The 26,425-nt window shown below is 42.1% G+C and overlaps 1 protein-coding gene across 1 annotated transcript in view; it reads left to right on the top strand.

The window, feature by feature from the left end:
• Window positions 1-496: 496 nt before the first annotated feature.
• LOC119657375 (carbonic anhydrase-related protein 10) overlaps window positions 497-26,425 on the top strand; it is a 402,093-nt gene continuing 376,164 nt past the window's right edge. The window contains exon 1 of the mRNA XM_038064260.1: window positions 497-1,382. The gene's annotated coding sequence lies outside the window, so the exon portion shown is untranslated. The remainder of the gene's footprint in view (window positions 1,383-26,425) is intronic.

Raw genomic sequence — 26,425 nt, forward strand, 5'->3', positions numbered from 1 at the left:
CTAACAACTCCCTTCCAAACAACTGCTTAATGCTTCTCTTTTGTTTATCGTTTTTATCACAAGCCCAAACCAAGTTTCAACTTGTACACACCGAGAAGCGAAAATATCCGAAATTTACCCGAATGGAAAATTCATCCCGGATTCATCCTCTATCCTGGGGTAAAGACTGAATGCCATCGCAATGCACCCCTTCTCCTTAAAACCCCAACGTTGTTCCAAGTCATCCGTTGTCGCTGCTTTCGTCGTGGGCCAACGGATTGCATTCCGACGCAGGTGGGTGGGATTCACCTCTACGCCTATCGCCTGTACAAAGCCGGCTCTGTTTGGAGCCTTTCGAAAACAGCCTGTGGGGGTTCGTTCTGCCCCATCCTTCCAATGGGGGTTGCTTCCCGTATCGGGCGTGCGATTCAGTCTCAGTTTCTGGATGGCTCTACGAAACCGATTGTAAACAGAGTTTCGTGGTGGTTATCAGTCGCATTCGAAACCTGGGCGAGAACGCATTTTATCAGTTGCTCAACGATTTTCGGCGGTTATTTTCGAAAAAGGATGCTTGGGTGACGAGTTCAAAAAGAGCCATTCAGGGAAAGATAGTGTTCTGCATTTCATGTAAATTTGTGCGTAATCATATCCTCTGTCCTCGGTTTGTTCTTTTGCATGGCAAAGGATTCCTAGATATTCCCGACCCTTGTCAGTATGCTTGTGCGTCTGTGAACCTGCCGGCAGGTAGTGCTCTCCAAAAATTGCATTCATCCGGTGCAATTCACCTAATGCACGGTACAACGAAGTCAGTATTCTGAAAATTTGATGGAAACGAGAAGAAAGAAAACAACCGAAACTATCTTGTATCTTTCGCGGGTTGCAAGTGTATAGACATATAATTCGTGTATTTATGTTACTATCATATCGTTGTGCATCCTCAAGTGTGCTTTTAACAAATTTTAAAACGCTTTCATCTTTGTTTCACTGGATTCTCTCCGAGCTGTCGCACCTAAAAGTCCAAACACCTCACTCCGTGTTTTTACAGAAAATCAATTTTAATATTTGATTCAGATAATAAGATTGTCGTTACTCGAACTAACCCCGCAGCACATTAGCCTTCCCAACAGAGCTAATTTGTACCGTTTACGTATGTTTGAACGAAGATTAAGGCGTAGTGTGGTATATTAAGTGAGAGTACATCCTTTTAGGGATGAAGAATTTCCAATTAGTGTAAAGTGCATTGAAGGTGGGTTTTCCGGAGTGCTCCGAAAGCGAACTTCAGAAAGGTTCCTTGAGATTAGTGTTTAAATTTTATGCAGAACGTCTACCAGCAGCTGAAACGGTGTTCCGAGGGCTGATGCATTAGATATTTATGAAGATGAGCCACTCCATCTGACATTAGTGTAAGTACTCAGAGTTAGCTGCTTGTAAATATATTTGTTCTGGTTGGAAATATATTTGCTCTGGTACCCGACGCATCCTTTTCTCTAATAATTTATCCGAATTGCTTCCTAGAACGACTTACTTGATTACTAAAGTTTTGGAAATTATTACTGATTAGATTTTTATTGAAACCAAAATGCATTAGTTTCCAATAGATAAACAGAACCAGCGGCTAAACTTTTCGGATTATTGCTATTTATTAATCGGTGTAAAAGCAAGCATTAAAGCAAAATAGAAGGGGGTAGTGTTTGAAGATGCGAAAGCACATTCAATCGAAGCTGTTTGGAGACCATGACCAGAAATAGGTACTCACAGTTTCCCAATAACCTACTTTGGAGTATTCCGGTATCGCTCGTTGATGACAGCTTCTTACGACATTAATGATGGCGAAACTGACATTGCAAGAGACTTATAGACATTTCATTTTTAAACTTAGCGTATCATATCATAAGTGAGGGTGTATATCATTGCCTTCAGCAGGTTCTTTGTTAATATTCTGTTTAAATTACACATTACCGGTTCACGGTTCAATATCATATATTTTTTTTGGAGGAAACCCATCGCTGTTTTATTATTGAATATGGTTGACCTGGTGGTAGCAAGTGAAGTGCCACTCAGTTGAATTTTGCACCACCCATATCCAGACCATGTTTCAGAAAAGTCGTAGTTCCCATGTATCTGCCCCTAGTTTTGTTTTCACGAAAATATAATTTCAATTTTTCTAATACTTATACAAATGTGAAGAAGGAATCTTAAGAAGAATAATAGTAGCAAAATGGAAGAACGGGTAATTCTTTCGTTCAGTGTAAAAACTCACTGTATGGAAAGGTAATGCACAAAGAATAGTAAATTATCAAATTGCATGCGTTTCTGCTATTGCTAACGGCAAGAGCCAAGTGTAATTTATTTTAATCTTCCATCTGTGGTCCCGCCCAGTTGATTGTGAGATGCAATATTCCTTATATGATGGAACCTTAAATAAAATCTAAGGAAACTTCCACCGCGGAGATTACTTAAAATCGGTTTTGTTATTGTTGGTTCTTCTTTTTCTTCAGCCTTTGTCTCATTCACAAGCGGGGTCGGCTTGTCGTGATCAGTTTCGCCATTTGGCTCTATTGAATGCCTGATCTGGGTGCAATCTCCAGGCTTTCAAATCCCCATCTAGCGTATCAAGCCGCCGTTGGTTAAGTCTGCCTTTTGGTCGTTTACCATCGACTTCGATGTTCAGACCACTCTTGGCAAGTGGATTCTCGTTGGCACGAATTGCGTGACTATACCATCGAAGACGCCTCTCTCGCAACTTTTCCACGATCGGTGCAACCCCATAACGATCGCGGATATCCTCATTTCCAATGGGATCAAAACGTGTGCCACTAATCCAACGAAACATCTTCGTCTCCATTACCGCGAGACGCCGTTCATTGTTTTTTATGGTTGGCCAACACTCAGAACCGTAGAGAGCGACAGAACGGACAACATTGCGATAAATTTTAGATTTGAGACGTTCGTTGATACGTCAATCACAAAAAACACCAGTTTTGGAACGCCACTTCATCCAGCTTGCATTATTGCGTGAAGCAATTTCATAACGCAGTTCTCCATTGGCTGATAGCGTTGACCCGAAGTATTTAAACCGCTCAGTTCTGGGCAGATCACTGCCGTTGACAGTGATTGTGCCTGTTTCATGGGGATCGGTGGTCAAAAATTTAGTTTTATTTAGATTCAATCCGAGATCGTGTTGCATGAGGCGATCATTCCATTTTTGGACAAGTTGCTCGAGATCATTTTGGCTATCAGATGCTAGGAAAACATCATTTGCATAAGACAGTGTGTAGGGCGCTGGATGTTGGATATCCCGTGGAGACGGTGTCCATAACAAGAACAAAGAGGAGTGGTGGGAGGGCGCTTCCTTGATGAACACCAACAGAGACACGAAGCGGTTTTGATACACCCGCCATACTTCGAACTTCACTTTTCGGATCGTGGTAGAGCAATTGAACCCAGCGCGCGAGTTCTTCTGGCACGAAGTGTTGTCGTAAAGCATACCAGAGTTCGTGTGGTACACGGTCAAACGCTTTCTCTATATCCAGAAAGGCAATGTAAAGAGGGCGATGCTTCTCACGGTGTTCTCCATGAGTAACCGCGCAGCGTGTATTGCGTCAATAGTTCCGCAGTTCTTGACAAATCCGGCTTGATTCACGGTTATTTCAAGAATTTCGCGAATACGGTTGTCAAGAATGCGTTAAAAAATCTTCACGGTATTGAAAAGTAACCGGATCGGACGGTAATTTGAACATTCTGCTGGGCTACCTTTCTTTTTCCATATTGGAACTATGGTACTTTCTTGCCAGTCAGATGGTGTTCTTCCATCCTGAATAATCCGGTTAAAGAATTCACCGAGCCACAGTATTGAGTCACAGCTCTTCGCTTTCCAGAGCTCAGATGCGATGTCGTCAGGTCCTGTTGCTTTCCCCGACTTCATTGGTTTTATTGCCTCCTCGACTTTAACGCTGATAGGTGCAACTGGTCCAAATGTCGGCAATGATTGTGGGAGTGGAGGATGAGCAAATTCTTCAGTTGACATCTGCTCGAAGTATTCTCGCCATCTATCCGTTGCGGTTCGACGGTTGGTAAGCAAAGTACCGTTCTTGTCATTAACGCAACAGAAGTGTTCGATATCCTGTGTGCGTTCATTACGGCTTTTAGCAAGTCGATACAGATCTCTCTAGCCATCCCGAGTGTCCAGTTTATCGTAAAGATTTTTGAAATGGTTCGCTCGGGTGACAGCGACCGCTTTCTTTCCTTCACGGTTGGCATTCTTATAAATTTTCCAATTAGCAAGCGTTTTATCGTCGAGAAATTTGTGGTAGAGACGTTTCTTTTCACGGACGTTCATTTCAACATCATCATTCCAAAGCCAAGTATCTCGGTTGATGTACCGCTTACCCGGCTTGGTGATCCCGAGGGTTGCAGAGGCCGCTTTGTGGATCGTGTCTTTCATTTGGTTCCATGATTCTTCCACATTCGTAATGGTTGGCAATCGTATGAGTGAGACCGTTTCTTCTTTCTTCTCACCAAATCGCCACCATTTAATGCGTCGCGGGCCAGTGCGTTCCTCACGCTGTTTTATCGGTGGCTTAATTCGCAGGACGGCAATCAACGGCCGATGTTGAGGTGCAATGGTCTCATAGGGAACGACTTTGCAATCAGTGACAGTGGTAAAATGTCGGCGTATTATGAGAATATAGTCGATTTGCGTTTTACTGTTCCCACTATAAAATGTATGAAGATGAGACAATCATTTGATGAACCATCTATTCATAAGTACAAGGTCATGGGTGTCCGTAAAATCGATTATACGCTCGCCACCCTCATTGTGCGCTCCGAACCCCCATCAAATCGTTCGACTTCTTTAATGGCATCACGGAAACCCTCTGAGATGGCAATGCCAACACCATATTGAGTGTGTGGGTGACTAAAATACAGAAGTTTGTAGCCATTTTTACCGCGTGTAATGCGTTCAATGTCGTAGCTATTGGCACCAGACCATCGGGTTTCTTGCAGAGCGCAGATATCAATGCTATTTTTCCGAAGGGATCTTGCGAGTTCCTCGGTCTTTCTAGTTTGAGTACCAACATTTAGCGTGCAGACACGTATTTTTTTGTTCGTTGTGTTCGGGCTAACTTGCTTATGTCCTGACACCGACCATGTGTCAATAACCCTTCCCCATTTCTCGACAGGACCGGGGCCCGTCCTGCCGCGTCGACTGAGGTGGACGCCCTAGCATTTCTTCGACACTTGTGACTCAATCCGATCATCATGTTTGTAACGACATTGTATGCATTTTCTTGGTCGACCTGTCGCGGGACCTGTCACCAAGAGAGATCAGGTAGGATTTAGCATAGCAGAATAATAGCTTTAATCTTACGGAAACTACGCTAAATAATTAACAATTCATGTTGAACTCACGCGTAATCTTCCACTTATATGTATACTGTTACCAGTTCGGCCATACCGCTTTCTAGTTGCAGCGAGGCAGCCTCTGATCAGTTGACTTTACCTTGGACCAAACGTCAAATCGTATAGCTTTGCAACTTGGGTGCCTGCCCATGATTGGGGGGTACCTGGACCACGAACAGTGGAAGTAAATTGCCTATCAGTTGGTTCAGTCTACCACCAAGCGGATGGAGGTCTCAGGTCTTTCAGCTTCGACAGGCTGAGGCCTGAATTTTATTATACGGTTTTGCACTGAATATAATTCATTTCCATGTTCTATTTATAGACTAATAAAACAATTAGTTGCCCTTGCCCTGGACGAAACCACAAGTCATACGATTCTAGAGGGTCGCTCTTTCGGTCGCACGTACGTAAGTGTTGGGGTTTTCTTGGATTTCAAGAACTATGTCATCGTTGTATCCCTAAAGTCTCACTCAGGCCGTGAATATCTTAGGTAATCATTCCTGCAAGTTTCACAAGTGCATATTAATGAAATTTCGGTGATCTAGGTGAAAGTCTGCATCCAGTTGTGGTACCGCGGGTCATTACTATGGGATTCACCATAGATGTGTGTTTACATATTCTTCTATTATATTTACTTATACAAACGAGGCATTTTATTCAAAAAAAGCGCACAACACGAATAAAAGAAAAGAAGAACAAAACAAACGATGAAACGATAAAACGATGACTCAAATAATTTTCTTTTTTTGAGCATGCAAAAATATTCGTAGTTTAGCGAGCAACGAGCGATTATCCAGGATTATAATAAAACAACTCGAAATCCAAAAGCTCAACACTTCAAGTCTGGAAGGTTTTGTGTATTTCTGTCTATCTGTCCCATTCGTACCAAGCTCGTAATGCTTATACTGTATACTTACTATGTCTCACACTTTATTACTGTACTAGTCAAAAATCTAGATTGCATTAATTTCGGACAAAACCGAAAATTTCGACCTAATATAAATTCTTTAGTAATAGTGCAGTTTCCACCAAACTCGACAGTATCATGTTTTATATTCACAACTTCCACCTTCCTCTCTTTTTATCAAAAGCCTGATCTGGATGCAATCGTGAGGCTTTGAAATCCCCATCCAGCCTATCAAGCCACCGTTGTTTCGGCCGGCCTTTCGGTCGCTAACCGTCGGCTTCAATGTTCAGATCAATCTTGGCAAGTGAATCCTCGTTAGAACAAATTACTTGATACCATACCATGCCTTTCATGCAATTTTTGCACGATCTGTGCAAGTCCATATCAATCGCGGATATCCTCATTTCGCATGAGATCGAAACTTGTTACGCCACTAGTCCAACGCAACATCTTCGTCTCCATCACCGCAATGAGCCGTTCGTTGTCTTTTATAGTCGGCTAACATTAAAGACGGCAACTGAGCGAACGGCATTGCAGTAAATATTAAATTTGAGACGTTCGTTGATACGTCGATCACAAAGAACATCAATTAGGGAATGCCACTTCATCCAGGTTGTGCTAATACGTGAAGTAATTTCATAACTCAATTCTCCATTGGCTGAAAACATTGATCCGAGATATTTAAATCGCTCACTTCTGGGAAGGTCGTCAAAAATTCAGTTTTATTCAGATTTAATCTTAGATCGTGTCGCATGAGGCGGTCACTTCATTTTTGGTCAAATTACTCGAGCCCATTTTTGCTATTATATGCTCGGAAAACATCATCTGCATAAAGCAGTGTATAGGACATTGGACATTGGGTGTCCACAACAAGAAAAAAGAGTAGTGGTAAGAAGGCGCTTCCCAAATGAACACCGACAGAGAGACGAAACGGTTTTGGTATAACTGCCGCACCTCGAAATTTATTCTTCGAATCCTAGTAGAGCAGTCGAATCCAACAGACGAGCTATTCTGACACTAAATATTGCCGTAGAGCATACTAGGTGCCATCCGGTCAAATACTTTCTTTAGATCCAGAAATGCAATATAAACAGACCGATGATTCTAACGGTGTTTTTCCAAGAATAACCGTAGCTCTTGGTAAATTCGGATTGATTCGCGGTTACTTCAACGAATACGGTTGTCAAGAATGCGTTCAAAAATCTTCAGGGGAAAATAACCGGATCGAACGATAATTTCAACATTGTGCTGGACTACCTTTCTTTTTCTATATATTGGAACTGTGGTACTTTCTTGCCAGTCAGATGGTGTCCTTCTTTTCTGAATAACCCGATTAAAAAATTCATTGAGCCACAGTGCTGGGTCCAAACTCTTCACTTTCCAGAGCTGAGATGCGATGTCTTCAGGTCCTGCTTTCCCTGATTTCATTCGTTTTATTGCTTCCTCGACTTCAGTCGCGCTGTAGGTGGAACTGCTCCAAATGTCGGGGATGATTGTGGAAGTGGAGGGCGAACAGAATTCCTCAGTTGAAATCTCCTCAAAGTATTCTCGCCATCTCCCTGTTACGGCTCGACCGTCGGTAAGCAAAGTATCGTTTTTGTCATTAACACAACGGATGCGTTTAATACCCTGTATGCGTTCGTTTTGGCTTTCGGCAAGTCGATACAAATCTCTCCCGCTATCTCGAGTATTCAGTTTATTGTCAAGATCTTTCTAATGGACCGCTAGGGTGGCAGCGATCGCTTTCTTTGTTTCTAAATAGGCATTCTTATAAATTAGCCAATTGGCGAGTGTTTTATCGCCGAAAAACTTGTGGTAGAGGCGTTTCTTTTTACGGACCTTTATTTCACCATCGTCATTCCAAAGCCAAGTATTTTATTTGATGTACCGCTTACTTGGCTTGTTGATCCCAGGCATTGCATGGGCCGCTTTGTGGATGACATCTTAAGCTTGGTTCAAAGATTCGTTCACATTCGTAACGGTTTGTAATCGCGTAAGTGAGATTATTACTTCTTGTTTCTCCCGAAACCGCCACCATTTGCGACGCGGCGGACCAGTGCGTTCCTCACGCTGATTTACCGGTGGCTTGATTCATCAGAGGCAATTAACGGCCGATGTTGAGGGTGTGATGGTCTGACAGGTGTTTGAAGTCTTTGACAGTGGTAAAATGTCGGCGTTTTATCAAAATATATTCGATTTGAAATCCTTCGACGATTACATGGAATATTTGGTGAGTCTGCAGAATCTAAAAGTACTGTTTATCGTTTGGTTAATCGTTTTTAAGCACATCCCAAGCAGACGGGCGGTGAATGCCCCAGCTTTTGAGGTTGGAAGAAAAGCTGCAAAGATCCGACGTTTACCGTCAACTTCAAGACCTGTTAGCTCGTTATAAAAACAAATAATAACAACTGACGAAACATGGATACCACTTTATTACTTTAACCTGGGAATAAAAACTCAATCCATGGGGTGGCTTAAACTTAGTAAAGTACTTTCCGCTTAAAGCACCCTCAGTTCCTCTCATTGGTAAGGTAATCATTACCGTATTTTGGGATGATGATGATAATCTTGATGGATTGTCTTCCAAAGGGAACTAGGTTGAACGCAGAATGTTGTTTTAACCTTTTTCCCGGTAAATCACGACAAGCTCTTATCAAAAAACGACCTAGAAAGTTGCATAACCGACCACTGTTGTAACAGAATAATGCAGGACTAAACATTGTCTATTACCGCATACACCATATCACACTTTTACAACAAAAATGGCGTAACTCAAAAAAGTTAGTTTTCGGAAATCGCAAAAACTGTTTGCTACTAACAAAGTGAATTTTCTCTTCGTTCGAAGTCAAACTTTTGGACCCCTACATTAGGATGGACGATTCCGTAGCCTACACAATGACGAAATCTATGAACCATACCATGACCATCAGGGTGTGGATAAAATCCGGCTGAATAGGTTACGGTGCGCGGGTCACTTAATCCATAGGGATGAGGATGATCCCACCCGGAAAGTCTATAAGGGCAATATCTATGGTAGAAAAAGAAGACGAGGCAAACCCTGCCTAAGATGGAGCGATGGCGTGGGCCAGGACTCCTGACAGCGTTTGGGGATATCGAATTGGTGGAACTCGGCGCGAAACCGGGATGTCTATTAAGGCAGGCCTAGACCGGATACCGGTGTTGCGCCGTTGATGATGATAAAAGTATACATATGTACATATAATCTACTATTATTAACTTTATTTGTGCAGATATCGGAACAGGATGTATTTTGAGGCCTAGATTTCATTTAGATTTTTCGGTTTGATAGATTCTGAGAACGAGACCTGTTACACTTTTTGGAGGTCATATTTCGAGCACTCACTCCCCTACGTTTCACTTGATATCAAATATGGGAATATATGGGAATAGCGAATAGAAAAAGCAAGTTTTAATTATTTCAAATTGACTAAGTAGCGAAGGAAGTTGGCCTAAAAACAAACGAAAAGACACAAATCATAGCGCAAGCCAAAAGAAAGATGCCAATCGGATAAAACACGACACTAAGGGATTACAACGTCGAACGTTTTGTATACTTAGGCAGAACTCTCAAAAAGAACAACAACAAATCACACGAAAAACAGGCTGGATTTGATCTAGTATTTCTAATTATAAAAAGTAAAGTCGCAGACGGAGACAAAGTTTAGAATATATAAAACTTACATTACATCCTGTGTTATAGCAGCGAGGCATGAAACTATGAATCAGACCGGAGACTAAAAGTCAATCCTTTCGAAAGGCGAGTTCAGGAGAATCTTAGGCCCAGGGGAAATCGCCAGCGGATGAACAATGATATACAAGAGTGGAGTGTACGTATTACAAGTCGAACCAGAAGCCGATGACGGAAGAATTCCTGTGTGGTAACTTAAAGGCAAGTGGAAGGAAAAAACCGATAAAGATGAGACGACTTATGGACAACGCAAGTCACTTGCTGCTCGGTGCTCGAAATCAAAGAAGAATTGTGAGAAACACAGAACCGACATCGAACTACAACGTCATATTGTTGTCATTCACCCCTTGGCTGGTTATAGCGTGTGAACCAGGCCTATGCGCTATCGTTTGCGGTTACCTGAACTGCCACTCAGCATCCCCCCCCCCCTCAGACGCTCCAGCTGCTGCTCTAATGCACTGCGCCAAGTGCCCTTGGGAAACAGAAAGGCTGCCCGAAGTTCGGTATATACAATAGATACAAACCCATCAGAGACATAATATCATCTCCTCGTTAAAAATCGATTTGAATTCCGGGAGAACTTACTTACCTCATCAACTATGGCAGACTGAATATCGCCAACCTTAAAACAGTCTGAAAAGTTCGTTCCTAACAGGGATCAGTCACAACTAGAGGATGAATGTCCTTTCATGCTTTGAAGCACTGTTGTTGTAGCGATTAGTTTAGTCTGTCTTCCCAGAACTCATCACTTGCTCTACGTAGTATCCATCATCTTTTATTCTATTCTAAAGTACTGCTACAGTTGCTGCGGCATCAATATAAGCTAAAGTTTGCATTTTTAAATTCGAATTTGATTCAGAGGTCCGCGGGACTGTCAGGCTGACACCCAAGGATTTGGCGGTGGCACAATAGATTATTCTAAGAAACTGAAGTTTTGTCAAATCTTCCGTTTTGAATTTCCAGGTTGGAAGAGAACTATCCTCAAGGTAGTTACCGGCTTTATTCGTTCATAAATTCTCCACTGTTTTTCTCGTTGAGCTGATTTGATTTGGAGGCTAAAGCTTTGCCGGAAGCAGAGCACTGTATTCAGGCCAGTGTTAACGCTCAATTGTTGTTATTGGAGGCTTCATCCCCCTAACTAGCACTCAAATGTTATCAGGATGCTGAATAAAAATGTGAAAGCCTGCTTTTCGGTCTGGGTAAATCCATTCAACATTATATTTTCAAAATAACTACCTTGTCATTGGTTACGAAAGGATTTGCGTATAGCAAAGAAATGGGTCGAGCCCAAAGTAGTGGGAATTTCTAAATGTTTCTGTGTTGTTGTGTTCCGTATGTGTTTCCGTTTTCGCTTCTACAAACTACAGAATAGTTTTCTTTATTTTATTTTTTAAATTTGATTCCCGGCATATGTCCGCCGCGGCTTCGAGTTACATGGTCCATTCGATCAATCTAATTTTTGCCTACTTTTTCCAATAAATCTGACTGTATGGCTTCAATAGTGGCTTGGCTATTGGCTTCTAATGCTTCTAAAGTTGCTGGTTTGTCGCCAAAAGCCAATGACTTAACACAGCTCCATTAAAAGTAACCACGGAATTGGTTTTGCAATAAATCGATTATTAACTGCGCTCTATGGTAAGTTGCGCCATTTAGTTGAAACCAAATGCCGGTGATGTCTAGCTTATTAATTTTTGGAAAAAAATTCTCTCAGCTTAGCTGCAATGATCACTCCTTCTTGATTGGCTGATGTTGCGACGTGTAAACCTCGCTAAATAGCCAATTTTATTGGATGTAATGGTGCTTCGTCAACGGCTTGAGGACTGTCTTCGCTCCATATATACCAACTTCTAAGATTTTGTGTGAAACAAAACCTAATTAGAATCGAGTCAATGTCTCTCTGTCTGTCTGACAGACCTGATTTATCCAGAAACGGCTAGACAGATTGTCACGAAAATTGGTAAAGCAAGGTGATCTGCTGTTCCTTTTACAAAAAGCAAGTGGCGCCATTTTGTGTTAAGGGGGGAGAGGCTCCCCATATATGTGAATGGAGGGTGCAACATTTTTTTTCATAAAATGTGGGGTATCAAGTGAAAGGGTCCCAATTAGTAATTTTCCTTACATAAGATGAACACAAAACCTTTATATCCGAAGCACGAGCTTCCGGTATTCCGACTTGTTTTTATTGACGTAGCCATTTAACCAGAAATGAGCTTCATCACTAAATAAAATTCTTCGGTAAATATGCTCATCTTCGGCCAGTTTGAAATGAGCCCAATGAGCAGGAATGCGTTGCAAACGATGGTCATTCGGCTTTAATTTTTGCAGGAGCTGCATTTTAGAGGCATGTAAGCCAAGATCCTAACATAAAATTTTCCACGTATTCGAAGGACAAAAGCCAACAAGTTGAGAACGGCGATGAATCGGCTTTTCGGCGTCTTCTTCCACACTTCGCGCTACATCAACATTACTCTGTTTGGCACGTTAATGGTCGGTATCATAGACGAAGTGCTCTATGAACTTCGTGAACAGATTTATTTTTTCCAAAGTAAATTTCTGCAATTCGGAAGCGTTTTTCTGGTGTTAAACGATTCATGATGATTTGCCAAACCTTACTGAAGAGAATTGTCAACGCAGTTTCTCATTCTCAGCTGTCAAACCATAGTTATCTATATCGAAAGTTCTCATGCAATTAAAAAAACATCCTTTTTCGATCAATTCCCTGCTATCTTCCGTCATATTTTCAGGGGTGTTGTTTTAGCTACCATCTTCGCAACGGCAGGCACTTTCCAGAATCTTTACAATCAAGAGGTTGTCTCAACTTCTTTAGGTGGATGTTGGAATGTACGTTGTAAATCTATGTAATCGCAGGAGTTGCAGGTCATTCATAATTCTGCAGGGTTGATTGCGGATGTGTTTTAATTTTTGTTAGAAGCTGCAATATAAGTATGCATTAAATTGCGGTGATTAGCAATCACATTTTACATAAATGGAACTTGAGTAAATACTGTACAGCTTGGGATCATGATGGAATGCTCTTTCCACATCCTACCTACCGTTTCAAGGGCTTTCTATTATATGGTATACAACACACAAATTCGCTTTCTAACGAATACCTCTGATAAACTCTACTTTAATATATGGTAGTGCTCCTCATGTTGAACTTGATTCCTTTTGTCGGATATCGAAGAAATTGTATCTGTATTACTCCCAACGCTTGCCTTACTGTCCAGTTTCATGTTTTCATAATAATCGGCTGAGGACTGGTTACAGACGAATCAATATGATCTGATGCACTGAAAATTTCGAAACGAAATGGAAATAGTTGGTTTATTGTCAGTGAAGCCACTGGAAAACATGGGTGGACGGGATTAAATTTTCGTCTAGAAGCTCAGAGTACCTGAAAGGCTGAATTTTCTCATAGATATCTAGCAAAGACTCACACATACAGGAAAGATATTGTCAGAAGACTAGATGTTAGAAAGCCTAAAAAACGACTGACTCTCAGCGCAGCAGATATCATTTGTGATAATTTTTTCAAAAAAAATTATGACTACCAGGTGGGCTGAAAAGTTAGCCTAACATAGAAAGAACACTTTTTTAACAAAATTTAATTGCCTTTGAGAGCGATACAACGAGTATAGTGGTTGTACAATTTTTCGATACCATTTTTATAGGACGATTTGACTTTAACCTCAAAATAGGCCTCAGTTTTGGGGATTACCTCTTCATCGGCGCCGAATTTCTTCCCATCGAGCATTCTCTTGAAGTCTGAGAACAGGAAAAAGACGCTGGGGTCAAATCTGGAGAATATGGTGGACCCGGAAGCAATTCGAAGCGCAATTCATGCAATTTTGCCATCATTTTCCTTAATTTGTGATACGGTGCATTTTCTTGATGAAACAATATTTTCTTTTTCCTCTTTTTCTCTTTTCCGCGATTTCATCCTTCAAACGTTCCAAGAACGCTATGTAATAGTCGCTGTTGATAGGTTTCCCTTCTCAAGATAGTCGATACAGGTACTAGCCTTACCAGCTAACTTTTGCGATTAGCGGAACAGTTTATTTGTTGTTGTTTTATGGTCGATTGTGAGCTCGCGCGACACCCGCTTTGAACAGAGCCCTATATTCATGCTCCACATTTCTAACATTTTCCCTTGATATTTTTAGAGCCTCAGCTATCTCGATCAACTTCATTGTACGGTCATCCAAAATTATTTTGTAGACTTTTTTGATGTTTTCGGCAACAGCCTCTTTCGGGCATCCACTGCGGTTGTCGTCCTCAGTGTTCATTTCGGCTCATTTAAACTTAGAAAATCATTTTTCAACGGTTGACTCTCCGGGTGCAAAGTCCAAACAACGATATTTTTTTTCACAAAAAGCGATGCTTTATTAACACACGAAATTCATTTTTATCCGTTTTCTTCAAACTAACAAAAATTGCTTCACTCAAAATGCTTTATCCCACAAACTAATAGTCCGACAGCTGTTAAATTTGTACACATGCCTTTTGAAGGTTAGGGTTAATTAAAAATCATATGAGTTTAATACTAGCAACACTATCTGGCAAATTGTCAGGAAGCGATTCACTAAAATATTGGAATATTACAAATATTTTAAAAGCAATTAACTTTATCCTCTACATCTTTGAAATTTAGCTCAAATGTAGGACTTTCGTCATCATTATATGAGGAAATCTCGTAGTCAATTAAAAATATTAGACAGTTTAATAAATTAAATTGAATTGAAAATTACCTTTTGAATTCCCACTATTCAAAACGATGTCTTGCACTTAAGTAACATTTTCCCTTAAACGCCAGATATAGTGTGTCCCTTTTGTTTGGTGCAGAAGCTTGGCAGAGCAAGGTGCAAGCAGGAAACATAAAAATAACCATTGATTCTCATGTTACCTCTCCACCCATGTATACTGTAAATAATGGCTTCTGAAATGTTCATGAAGCACATCTAAATTTATAATATGCTGACTAATAGGTAATCCATATTCAATAAAGATGCTTGCTGTTCTTTTGAGCAATCGTCAAACACGATTATAAATATTTCTGTATCAGAACATAGAGCATTACAACCTGAATTGATTTGAAGTATTCTATGAGATAAATAATTTGATTGTCAGCCTCTTTACGCGAAGGACAATCAAAATTTATAACCAGTCTGTACGATTGACAGCGAGTAAAATTTTTTTTTTCATGTGAACTGGACTACGCCATTATTTTGCCAATGTTAAATCGGAGAATTTACCTTAAAAAAGTTCTTTCTAAAAATCATTAATTCTAGCCTGTTCAGAAGCCGAAATGGCATCCTACTGGTTACTGTCGAACCTCCCTAGCCTAAGTGAACGTTCAATTAAGAAAAAAATGAACAATTACAATACAACATCGGTTTGTAATGGTAAATTACTGCAATTTTCAAATTGCATACATATATAATAATTATCCAAACTACAATACCTGCTTACTCTACACACTAAAAATTCATAACGTCCATTATCAGCGAACTCCAAGCCAACATTTTCTCCAAGGAGCTAAATGACTGTCGATTTGGATCCCTAACATTGCTGGCTAGATTTCATCCATGCCAGGTCCTTTGAAATGTTCAAATGACAGTATCGTAGCTCTCGCCTTTTCATTGGTAATTACCGCTTTAGCAATGTCCCTATTCCACTTGCAACACTTTCTTGTTGAAAGGTTTGCAGAAACCGCCAAATCACTGCTTCCCACTTCAGAGACCTTTGGTGTACTTCCAAGAGAGTCTATATAAACTCAACTCTGGAGTTCGTGAAAGTATCATCCTATTTTCTAAAAGAATCCAACTTGGTCGACTCATCCTTATTAAGGACTCTACACAGCCGGGAAGTCTCCCTTCCACCTTCCAGTTCCACACAGTATGCTCTAAAAGAGTCTCGTTTCGAACGTTTTACGAGCCTCTTATATTCACGCTGTGAATTCCGGAAGTTTAGCCAGTCTTCATCTTTACTGCTTTTGCAAGCACGATTTAGAACTCACCTGGTTGATTTCCTGAGTTTCTGCAGTTCTCGGTTTCACCATGGAACCGTTTTACCACGTCGGCCTCGGGAAATAGGACAAGCCTCTTCAAAACACTTTAAAAGTGGGCGGTTCAAAGTTTCCAATTGATCTTTTATCGCCTAGGGAGTCCTTAGTCGCCTAGGGGGCTCAAATTTGTCGCCAAGGTGTTCATTGAACTTCGTCCAATCCGTTTTCCAAGTCTAGCTATTCGCCTGCAATAGTTATTCTAAGTAACGGTGATCAGAGAGTGAAACTTCATCTAGCACACGTCAGTTTCTAATCAACTCTAACAACTTTGAAGTGCAGATTTTTAGGTCAACTACTTCACTTCTTTTTGGCCTCACGAACGAGGGGGCGCAGCCTACATTTGCGGTCATCAGTCCAGCTGAAGTGATGAAATCAAACAGCTTCTCTCCTCTAGGATTGCATTTGCTATTGTCCCAACAAATATGCTGAGCGTTCGCATCACAACATATTAAAAGTTCAAGGCCACTTGATCCTGCATACACTACCACATTCCTTAGTTCTTGCGTCGGCGGAGGGCTCAAAGAATCATGGGGTAAATAAGCAGAGGCAACTATGATGCTTCTCCTCTTACCATTAATCTGGTATTGTAAATTGACCGCAATAGCAATTTTGATATCAGGCCCTCGGTCTGGAGGATCTTTCACCGAAGAAGATCCTAGTCTCCTTGACTGATCCAATACCACAGATTCTGTTTAAATGGACTTTGCGAGCTTTGCCGCCAGTAGATAGGAAGAAACTTTAGTATGCTGCAAGTTGATTTTACTAACTCTTATATTTGTAGCATAAGTGCAGCCTAATATGAAAACCGCTGAAAAACTGAAATCTCTGCTGTTTCGTTTTGCGTCCTATTTCTCTGGATACCGCCACACTTGATGGTGTAGCAAGGACTATGTCCTCATTCCCAAGAAACTTTGCCTTCTCTCGCAGTGCCTTCCATTGTCGTGAGATAGAAGCCCTCCCAGGTTCACGGAGTCCGTGCTGCATTGCTATGGGAAAGGGAAGCTGGTAATGTCGACACAGTACCAGCTTCCCTTTCCGTTTTTCCCGGTACAGGCGATGCAGGAGGTTCTGAAAGGCAAGCCTGCCGAGCCTTCCTCTCCCGTATTTTAGAAGAGTTAAGCAACAGTGTCACTGATTTACACTGGTTGGCTGACCGCGCCGTAGACACTGGGTGTAGGTTTCCCACTGAAGTGAAGAGCCTGTCTTCCACAGATTTTCCCGTGGGGGAGCATGAATTACGTGAGGGCTCCAAAATTCCTGCCTCGGCTACGACCTGATTTCTCAAAGTCGCGGGTGGATTAGAAGTCTCTGACTTCTTACCACTTGGAGAGTTACAATCCTTTATTTCCATTTTCATATGTTTTGGACACCCTTAGTGTAGTAGTAAACTAGCACGAACTCCCCCGCCACGACAAGGTGGTGTCCGATGGGGACAAGGAACCGATGCTCGAGTTGGTAATCTGCTATACAAATTCCTACGACTGGTGCTGAAATCGCATGGGTGCATGCACGATAAATACTTGAATTGCCTGTGACAACGATTTGCATTTGTCGAGCAGATAGTTGTGTGCTTGTGCGGTCTTTGCTGAGACGGAGGAATTTACGTTTGCCATTCTGCACTACTATAGTGCCGGTGCATTACACGAATAGGCATATTTCTGTATGTAAGATGATCTACCAAAAACTACCAAAAACTGCACGCATGGGTTGATCGGATTTACTGATATGAGCCGCAGGCAATACCCTATATTTCTGCTTACGACATGTATTGGGCTCGGCAAATTCAAACTAATCGCTATACATATACCACAAAATAAGCTCGATCTGGCATTATTTGACATGGGGGATTATTCCGCATATATTACTAATGTTTCTGCCCCATAATAGCAACATTGAACGGAAATACATGAAGAAGGTGAACTATGAGTCACTGGCTCGGGAAATCAAGGAAATTTGGCATCTGGAAAAAATGATTGTAGTTCCCATTGTCAGCTACAGGTACCTGAATCCCTTAAAGCTTCCCTAGAGGTCCAGAGACTTTCACACAGTCTGCAAGTAGAAATACAGCAGAAATACACCATTCTGAATACTCAATGTTGCGGGGAATTCTCGAGGATTCTCCCACCAACCTATTACACTATCAGAACCTGCCTATATTTTTTTAAGAAGGTAGGACCGTTCGAGCCTAAATGCTTATCAGTCCGTACCAGTATTATGTAAAGTCCAGGATCTGTTGGTGAATCCGTCCTACGGTGAAAAGAGGAGGGATGGATAGCTTCAGTCTGAAGGGAGGAGACAAGCGCAACTTCTCATGAATCTCATCTTTATCATTTGCTCTAAATATGAAATAACATCCGTGGGTTTAGGTACAGTGAAGTCCTCGGTGTTTAACGTAGGTACCTGTCTTGAGACTTAATCCTACGGCCCTCTTCAGGCACGGATTGATTTTGTGACCACAATCAGAGCCCCGCTGAGACAAGCGCAACGGTACCAGTCTATACCAAGTGCATGGCTTAGCATTCATACTGGTGGATGCAAGAATTACCTAAATCTCTACCGAACTATGGAGTACGGCACCCACGTTGATACGCAACACCACGTCGAGGCCCGAAGGTTTCTTCTCGCTTGAGCACAACCACAGCCACCATGAAACTCCCACAAGGGGCCAATCGCAACCAACCTAGCTGTACTCAGATACGACAGGAATTCTCCTGAAGTATACCATGGTACCAGTATACCCCTGGTAAGGTTTCGTGACCGAAGCCACTTCAGATGAGTCCCCGTGCAGACTCGAGTCTGATCGCCCTTGCTAGGAGCATTCGCCTACTGCATCACGGCCGGCAAGCCAATGCGATACAGCGTTTCCCGGTTCCACCACGTGGAGGTTCTCCTCGGCCACTTGGTTTTGATTCAGCCGACAGGGTTGCCGCCCTATCTTCCTCCCCGGCACCTCAGAGCACCTGGGTTTAGGTACAAGATATTGCCCCTTATTGAGCATTTTCTGCAATGCAGCGAGTTGCAAGCCTGTACCGTTCCATTACTCAGCACAACCCCGGCCGTCACCAGCGAACGTGTTCAACTTTAGGCCATCGCAGAAACTGTTGAGGGCAGAGCCGACGGCATCAACACCTTCACGCTGCACTGCTGGTAACAATTTCAATACTCACCGAAGCACTCTTCTTCATCGTTGGTCTGAAGTCTCCACTAAGGTTCCGGACGAATTGCAAAGAGCGTTTATAGAATTTTTCTCAAATAGATCCTTTGCATAGACTACAATTCAGACTCTCAGACAGTGTGTTTATGTTTCGCTCCTGCAACTACATTCACTTCGGTATTGTCTGTCAGGTTGCGCGGTCAGAAGGTTTGTTTTCGCGTGGATTTGAGTTTCCAGAGGGAATTACCGTGGGAAATTCTAGTGGAACGCCCCCGCGACTCATTAAGACAGGGCATTGCTAGGCGGGTAAAGAATAAAGTGCAGCAAGTTTACCGGATCTATGCCACCCCGATGATAAATTAAAGTTCCGAATACAATAGAGCAAAAGCTTTCTACCGTATACAGTCATGCCGACCATGGAACTGGAAATACCTAGGGATTCCATAAGGGATCCATCTTCAAGCGGATAGACAGATCAAAGAGACAACCATCAATTATACTATTTTCGCTGAATTTGGATCTAGCAAGAATGATTGCGAAAATAAGAGGTTTGCCGCATACTTGAACCTTTCTTCTAGCTTGCGTGGTGAGTTCCATCAGCTTTGGGAATCAGCGCTGCATGTATTATAGGTGCCATCTAAACTGAGTGCGGTCTCCATAAAAACATTTCAGAGGTTGTGTACCATATGACATCAAATCCATCTCTCCTTTATCCTTCATCAGAAACGAAAAAGCCGAGGAGGAATTGGCTTGAGAAGAAATATGGGGAAATCAACTATAATCTCATCCAGGTTTTCACTAGCCGTGAAAGATACCTCAATACCTTTATAGATTTTATTTGGACACCTTCCCTGATTTTCCAAACTGTGACGGGGTCCCAGAGGGCCCACCGCACATATTGTTTCAAAGCCGAAGGCTCATAGAACAAAAGAGAATTTACATGGAGGAAACTGTAGGTGAAATACTATTACCGGAAAATTTTTTCCGACGAATGGTAGCTTTCCAGAAGCATTGGGATATGATCAGCTCCATGATCGCAACGAACCCAAGCAAACTGCGAAAATCTTAAAGGTGATTCCACAGAGTAAAGGAGGGGGAGGGGGTTTCAGCAAAACGTTAGAAATGGTGATCGAAACTTGTTATGTCAAAATATTCCGCGTGAAATTGTCTAGGTTCTTTATGTAAGGCGTCGAAACCTTAGCGTCAAAACATGGGGCGTTGAAATAACCTGGACTCTTTGCATCATAATGGTCCATTATACTTGACGTCATCGTCGTTTATGCATGGCAAGAGGCGTAACTTTCACATAGAAAATGTTCCGTGGATTCCGCCTCTTCGTCAGGAAATGCACGCGTTTCAGCTTGTTGAAGCCCATTCTTCTTCGTCTTCCTACTTTTCGAAAGGATGTTTGGTTTTGAGACGAAAAGTTTGGTATGTCTAGCAATATTTAAGCTCTATAACTTCTCCTTATGGAAAACTTTTTTTTAATTTCTGACAGCAACGTTAGCCAATGCTTTAATTACTAGTTCCAGTTGTGACATGGAAGAAATTGAACCCATTTTTGGTAAATCATCAGAGATTTTCTTTCCATCTACGCTTACTAGGTAGAGAGAGGAGAAGTTCCATCATATTGAATCGGGTAGAGTAACAATTATTTCTGCATTTCTGGGTGGTTTTTAAAGTGATCAAAGGACTGCTCAATGCCCTCGGAGTAGCTTGACTAGACAGGCCATTCGGTCTATCGTCAGTCACCCAGGTTACCGCACTCAGGATCGCATACAATTCAGTTTGAAAGACCATTTCATATTGTTATTTGATATGAGAATGAGAGTTACGCTTACATCCGTAGGGTAGGCTCCTGTTCCTGATTCCCTTTTTTTAGTCATCAGGGTTTGGTTTGCCCCAGTTTTCTCTGCATTTGAAGATCATTTTATGTGTTGGAAAACCAAAGTCTCTTTCAAAGCTCGGCACCTTATATGCCTTTTGCTTTTCAATAGACTCAAACAAATTAGTCTATGAGCTACTCCCACTTCTGTCCTCTGAATATATGTATACAAGGGCTGCAAGTTGAGTAATGCATCTACAGCTGCACCTAATATCGTGCTCAATCGTGCTCATGGCACTGACTATACCCCGAATCGTCTGCAACTAAATTTTTCTTATTTTGTACAACAGCACTGGAATATAGAGTTGGCCGTTGGACAATTTCTGTAGATTATATTCGTATGATTCGGCGTCAAAATTGTGTTTCTAATGGTATTTAACATTTTTGGGAATGTGAGTGTGTTGGTTAAGAGCTTACTTCTACTTTATGAAGAAGGAGGAGGGATGGGTAGCTTCCCTCTGAATGGCTACACGCCACCGCAGCGTCTCAGCGGCTAGGTGAGGAAAATGTAGGAACTTTGCAGTTTTGCAGGTTACTCACTGTGGAAGCTGTCCCCACACCTGGCAGTTAGGTATAAAATGCAAATCCATCTATGAAAAGAAGAAGAAATTTAAAATCCGGTATGGATAACCTGTGGGATTCGTCTGACTTGTTGGCTGGGTCCGGCTCCCGTAACGGAGAGCACGGCGTCGAAACTGCTAGTCATGGGGGGTTGGATCATCGGGGAAACTCTAACCAAGAGTCGATGGGGCAGAGGCGGCGGCATCAGCAACACTAAACCGCACTGCAGTTCCAGTACTCTCCGAAGCACTCTTCTCCACCGTCCAGCTGAGGTTTCCGCTGAGGATCGGGGCGAGTTTCAAAAAGCCGGTATAGAATTCTCGGAAATGGATTCTTTGCAAAGACCAGGTATTCCCAGGTTCTATGCATCTCCAGCAACTCCGGGAATTCTATCTCAAATCAATGATGAGATTGCATCTTGACTGTGTGCTGATACGTCGCCGCTGCATCTACAAACACTAGTGTATTGTGGTGCAGTTACGGCTGCCAGATTGCACGTTCATAAGGTTCGCTTTCGCGTTATTGGTTTGAGTGACCAAAGAGATCCACCATGGAAAGATGGGTGATTAATAAAGTGCAGAGGGTTTACAGAAACTATGTCATCCCCAGTGAGACACCCGTAGTTGAAATTCTGGACAGACTAAAGCAGAAACTGTCTGTCATATGCAGTCGGTTACGGCGGTATGATGAAAGTCATTCCAGACGTCTCCAGGATGCAACATATGCGAGAAACCAGCGGAGCTTTTTCTCTGGAACTCGAACGAATCCCAACAGAGCGTTAAGACAGTACAGTTTTCGGTGATGGAAGCGAAAGAGTATTGGGGTGGACTTTGGGAGTAATCCGCCCAGCATGCTGAGTGGATCACCGCCGAAGGCACTCGCCTTGCCAATACGCCTGGCATGAATTTTGCGGATGCTACCGAAGAGGAAGTTTGATGAGCCACAAACAGCTCCAAGAACTGGAGTGTGCAGAAGTTCAAGTCATGAGTCGACCGGACTCTACCTTATCCCTAAGAAAGACAGGGTCCGGGACCCCGCAGACACGATTTGCATTTGTCGACCAGATGGTTTTGGGCTGGGGAGCTCTTTGTTGAGACGGAGGGTTTCATGTGTGCCATTCGGGACGGTGTGGCCGCCATTCGAGCTTATAAAAATCTCATCATGAAAGAACTGGTGGAGAACAACCAGTGCAGAATGTGTGGTTTGCCGTTAGGGACGTTGCACTATCTTATTTGTTATTATGGCACCGATGCAATACATCACCAGGTATAATGCTGTATGTAAGGTTATCTATCAAAACCTTACGTACAAGCATGGGCTGATCACGGCAACATGTCCGGTCTACCAATATGAGCCTCAAGCAGTACTTCATAGTTTTTCTTACAATATGTATTGGGACCGGCAAATTCTGACTGACCGCTATACGCCGTACATTATTGATGTTGCTATCCCCCATAACAGCAACGTCGAACGGAAATACGTGGCGAAGAAGGTGAACTATGAGCCGCTGGCTCGGGAAATCAAAGAAATTTGGCGTTTCGAGCTGGTGAAATCTGGCATCTGCCGAGATTTTGACAACTCGGAAATAATATTGGTGGATCAAATCAAATCGTTGATAGATACATACTTTATTACGATAACTATCACCGCCGCCACTTTGAAGTATGTGTCAAATGGAATGTGGTCACTCATTGCATGTAAAAAGACACACAGACCACATGTTCTCACCAAATTTCGTGATTCCGTTTCCGAGTTAGTCGGGTGTGACAGACAGACAGAGATACTGGCGGACAATCGAACAGATGAACAGACAGACATTGAGCCGAATTTAATAAGGTTTTGTTCCACACAAAACCTTAAAAGGAGGCAAACTTACCTGTGACAACTGCAGAGGCATTTCATTGTTGTTGACGAAAATCATCAAAGCTAGGTTAGAGCAGATAAATTAATTAGTAAATATAATACTAATATGACTTTCGAAAAGGGTGATCCACGATGGGCCAAATTTTCACGGTCAAACAACTACTGGCTTTCAGTTAAATTTTGATGTGCATTAGCATCGACTTCCATCAAGCGTATGATATCATTAAACGAGAAGCACTATATCATATCATGCGCGGGTTCCGCTTACAAGAAAAACTGGTACGAATGACCGAACTGACAATGGCTAAGACTGAATCGCATACCTTTACATGCGATTGACGAGCTAACACACTGCTTTGAAACGAACTGTAGATTAAAGCAAGAGGATGGACTCGTCCCCATGGCTCTTAGCAAGAAGAATTGGGAACTCTTGGCCGCGTTCGAGAGAAGAATCCTCCGAAGAATTTTTCGCCCCCTACATGGCAATGGACGATTCCGTAGCCTGAATAACGACGAAATCGATAAACGATACCATGACCGTCCGGTTGTGGATCAAATCCGGCTCAATAGGTTACGGTGGGCGGGTCACTTAATCCGTATGGATGAGGATGATCCAGCCCGGAAAGTCTATAAGGGCAATATCTATGGTAGAAAAAGAAGACAAGGCAGACCCTGCATAAGATGGAGCGATGGTTTAGATCAGAACGCCAGACAGCTTTTAGGGATATCGAATTGGTGGACCGAGATGTCTGGAGTTCCTCATTAAGGCAGGCCTAGACCGGATACCGGTTGTTGCGCCGTTGATGATGATAATGATGAAGGAAGTATTCCTATAACTACGTGAAACAACGCAAGAAGTCGTCCTAAGAATTAATGAAAAGAAAAAAATTCATGATCCAATCAATAAGGCAGGCACCATGTGAATGGGCAATTTTAATTTCGAAAACGTAGGCAACTTTGTATATCTAGGAGTAAACATAGCGAAAGATGGTATTGAAATGAAGTTCAGCAACGAATAATGATGGCCAATAAATCATGCTGCTCAAAAAGTAAAAAGTAAAAGAGTGCTCAGGAAAAATGAGCTTCGAATTTACAAGAGCATAATGCGATATGTTGCGTGGATTCTAACGGATGTGTTAGAGAAGTCCATCGCCAGATTAAAACGTGAAGTTCTACGTCGAATACTTGGACCGATAAAAGATGAAGCCGATTGGTGAATTACGGACAACGATTAGTTTTATCAGTTCTATGGCGACCCAGCAGCATCGGTGGTGGTAAAACTACGAAAATTGCTATGGACCGGTCACGTAGAATAGATGGGCGACAATCGCATATCTAACAGTGTATTCAAAGTCACACCCGAAGGACGCCGCCCAGTGGAAACGCCCCTCAAACGGTGCTAGGACTCAGTGGACGAGGCCAGTAAAAACTGCTGAAACTTTCCAACTGGAGTGCGCGATCGAATGATCGAGATGGTTGAAAGAAGACTATCCTGGAGGCCAAGGCCAAGAAGAGTACCCAAGGATTTGGTCTGCTGCACCATTGAAGAAGAATTGGATGAAATATTTATTTGAATTCTTTGGCCCATTGTTTATATAGCCCACAAAGAAAAAGGGAAGATGTGCGTTCGTCAAATTCTACTGGGCTTTGAGGCTGGACGCAGCCGCCATTCATTTATGGATATTCAGAAAGCAGCTTCTGTCGAGTTTCGCAATGATGACCCCATTGTCTCCTACAGTGTGCTGTGGTCCTGCAGTGCACCCTTACTGTCTTGAATGATCCAATTGGATTGTGACCCCAATGATTATTATTTTTCTGAGCTGTCACAATCACCGCTCCTCGCGACGTCGAGTACGTATGTATTATAGAATGGTGTACTTCTGCATAGTTTGAACCATGCTGCGTGACACCCCCAAGACATCTAGGGAAGGGGTACAATGCCCACACAATTCATACAACGATTTGGGTACCATGCCTCTAGTTAACAATATTCTGGGAACTCCAACCACCTCCTTGAGGTGCTGATTTCCCGAGCCAGTGGCTCACACCTTGTTTTCCACGTATTTCTGTTCAGTGTTGATATTATGGGGATAGAAATATCAATAACCTACGCACCGCCTTGTCAACCAACAGCACGTCAGGCTTGTTGGCCGATTGGATCATAGCCTGGAAAGTATATTAGAACATTTCATTCAAGACGATAACGCTACACTGCAGGATTGTGTTTGGTGAATGGCGATTATTATTATTCTGACTTCGATATATTTTTACTGGAATAGGACCTTGTGTAATTGCAACGCCAACGCAGAAACCACGATTTTAGTGGTAGTCATATTTTGAAGAGCTCGATAACGTTAATTGCATTGTTATGCCTATGATATTTGTAATTCGCAACTCGAATCTTTTCTTGAAATGAAAACTACATATTAATAGAATGGTGTCTGCCGAATTGTTACCAAAAATAGTTCAGATTTTGTATGCAAAATGTATCCATGTTTCAGATTTAGTCGATGAAGTAACGTATCTTTAGTGAATGTAAGAAATTTGCTTCATGTTCATATTTTGAACCTTTGCTTTGTGCATTCTGAATGATAAAATATTCTCGACGGTCCATAAAACGCTAACATCGCTTTTGTGCTTATTACTCACATATCTGAAATGTGATGTCAGCAAATAAATCCTAAAAATTATTTCATCAAGAAATTACTACGTTTGCTCTCTGTTTGTTCTCTGCAGACATATTTGTTCATTTCGTTAATAAGTCCAGTCATGACTATCCATTCATCTTAACGGGAATTTCCTTTATATTCCAAGTCTCTGCGCACTTACTTGAGAGATAACAAATCATATGAAAGGCAATGAGTGATTGCAAACATTCATGGTGATCACGACGGAAA

The sequence above is a fragment of the Hermetia illucens genome, chromosome 5 (assembly GCF_905115235.1).
Source record: "Hermetia illucens chromosome 5, iHerIll2.2.curated.20191125, whole genome shotgun sequence".
Taxonomy (NCBI): Eukaryota; Metazoa; Arthropoda; class Insecta; order Diptera; family Stratiomyidae; genus Hermetia; species Hermetia illucens.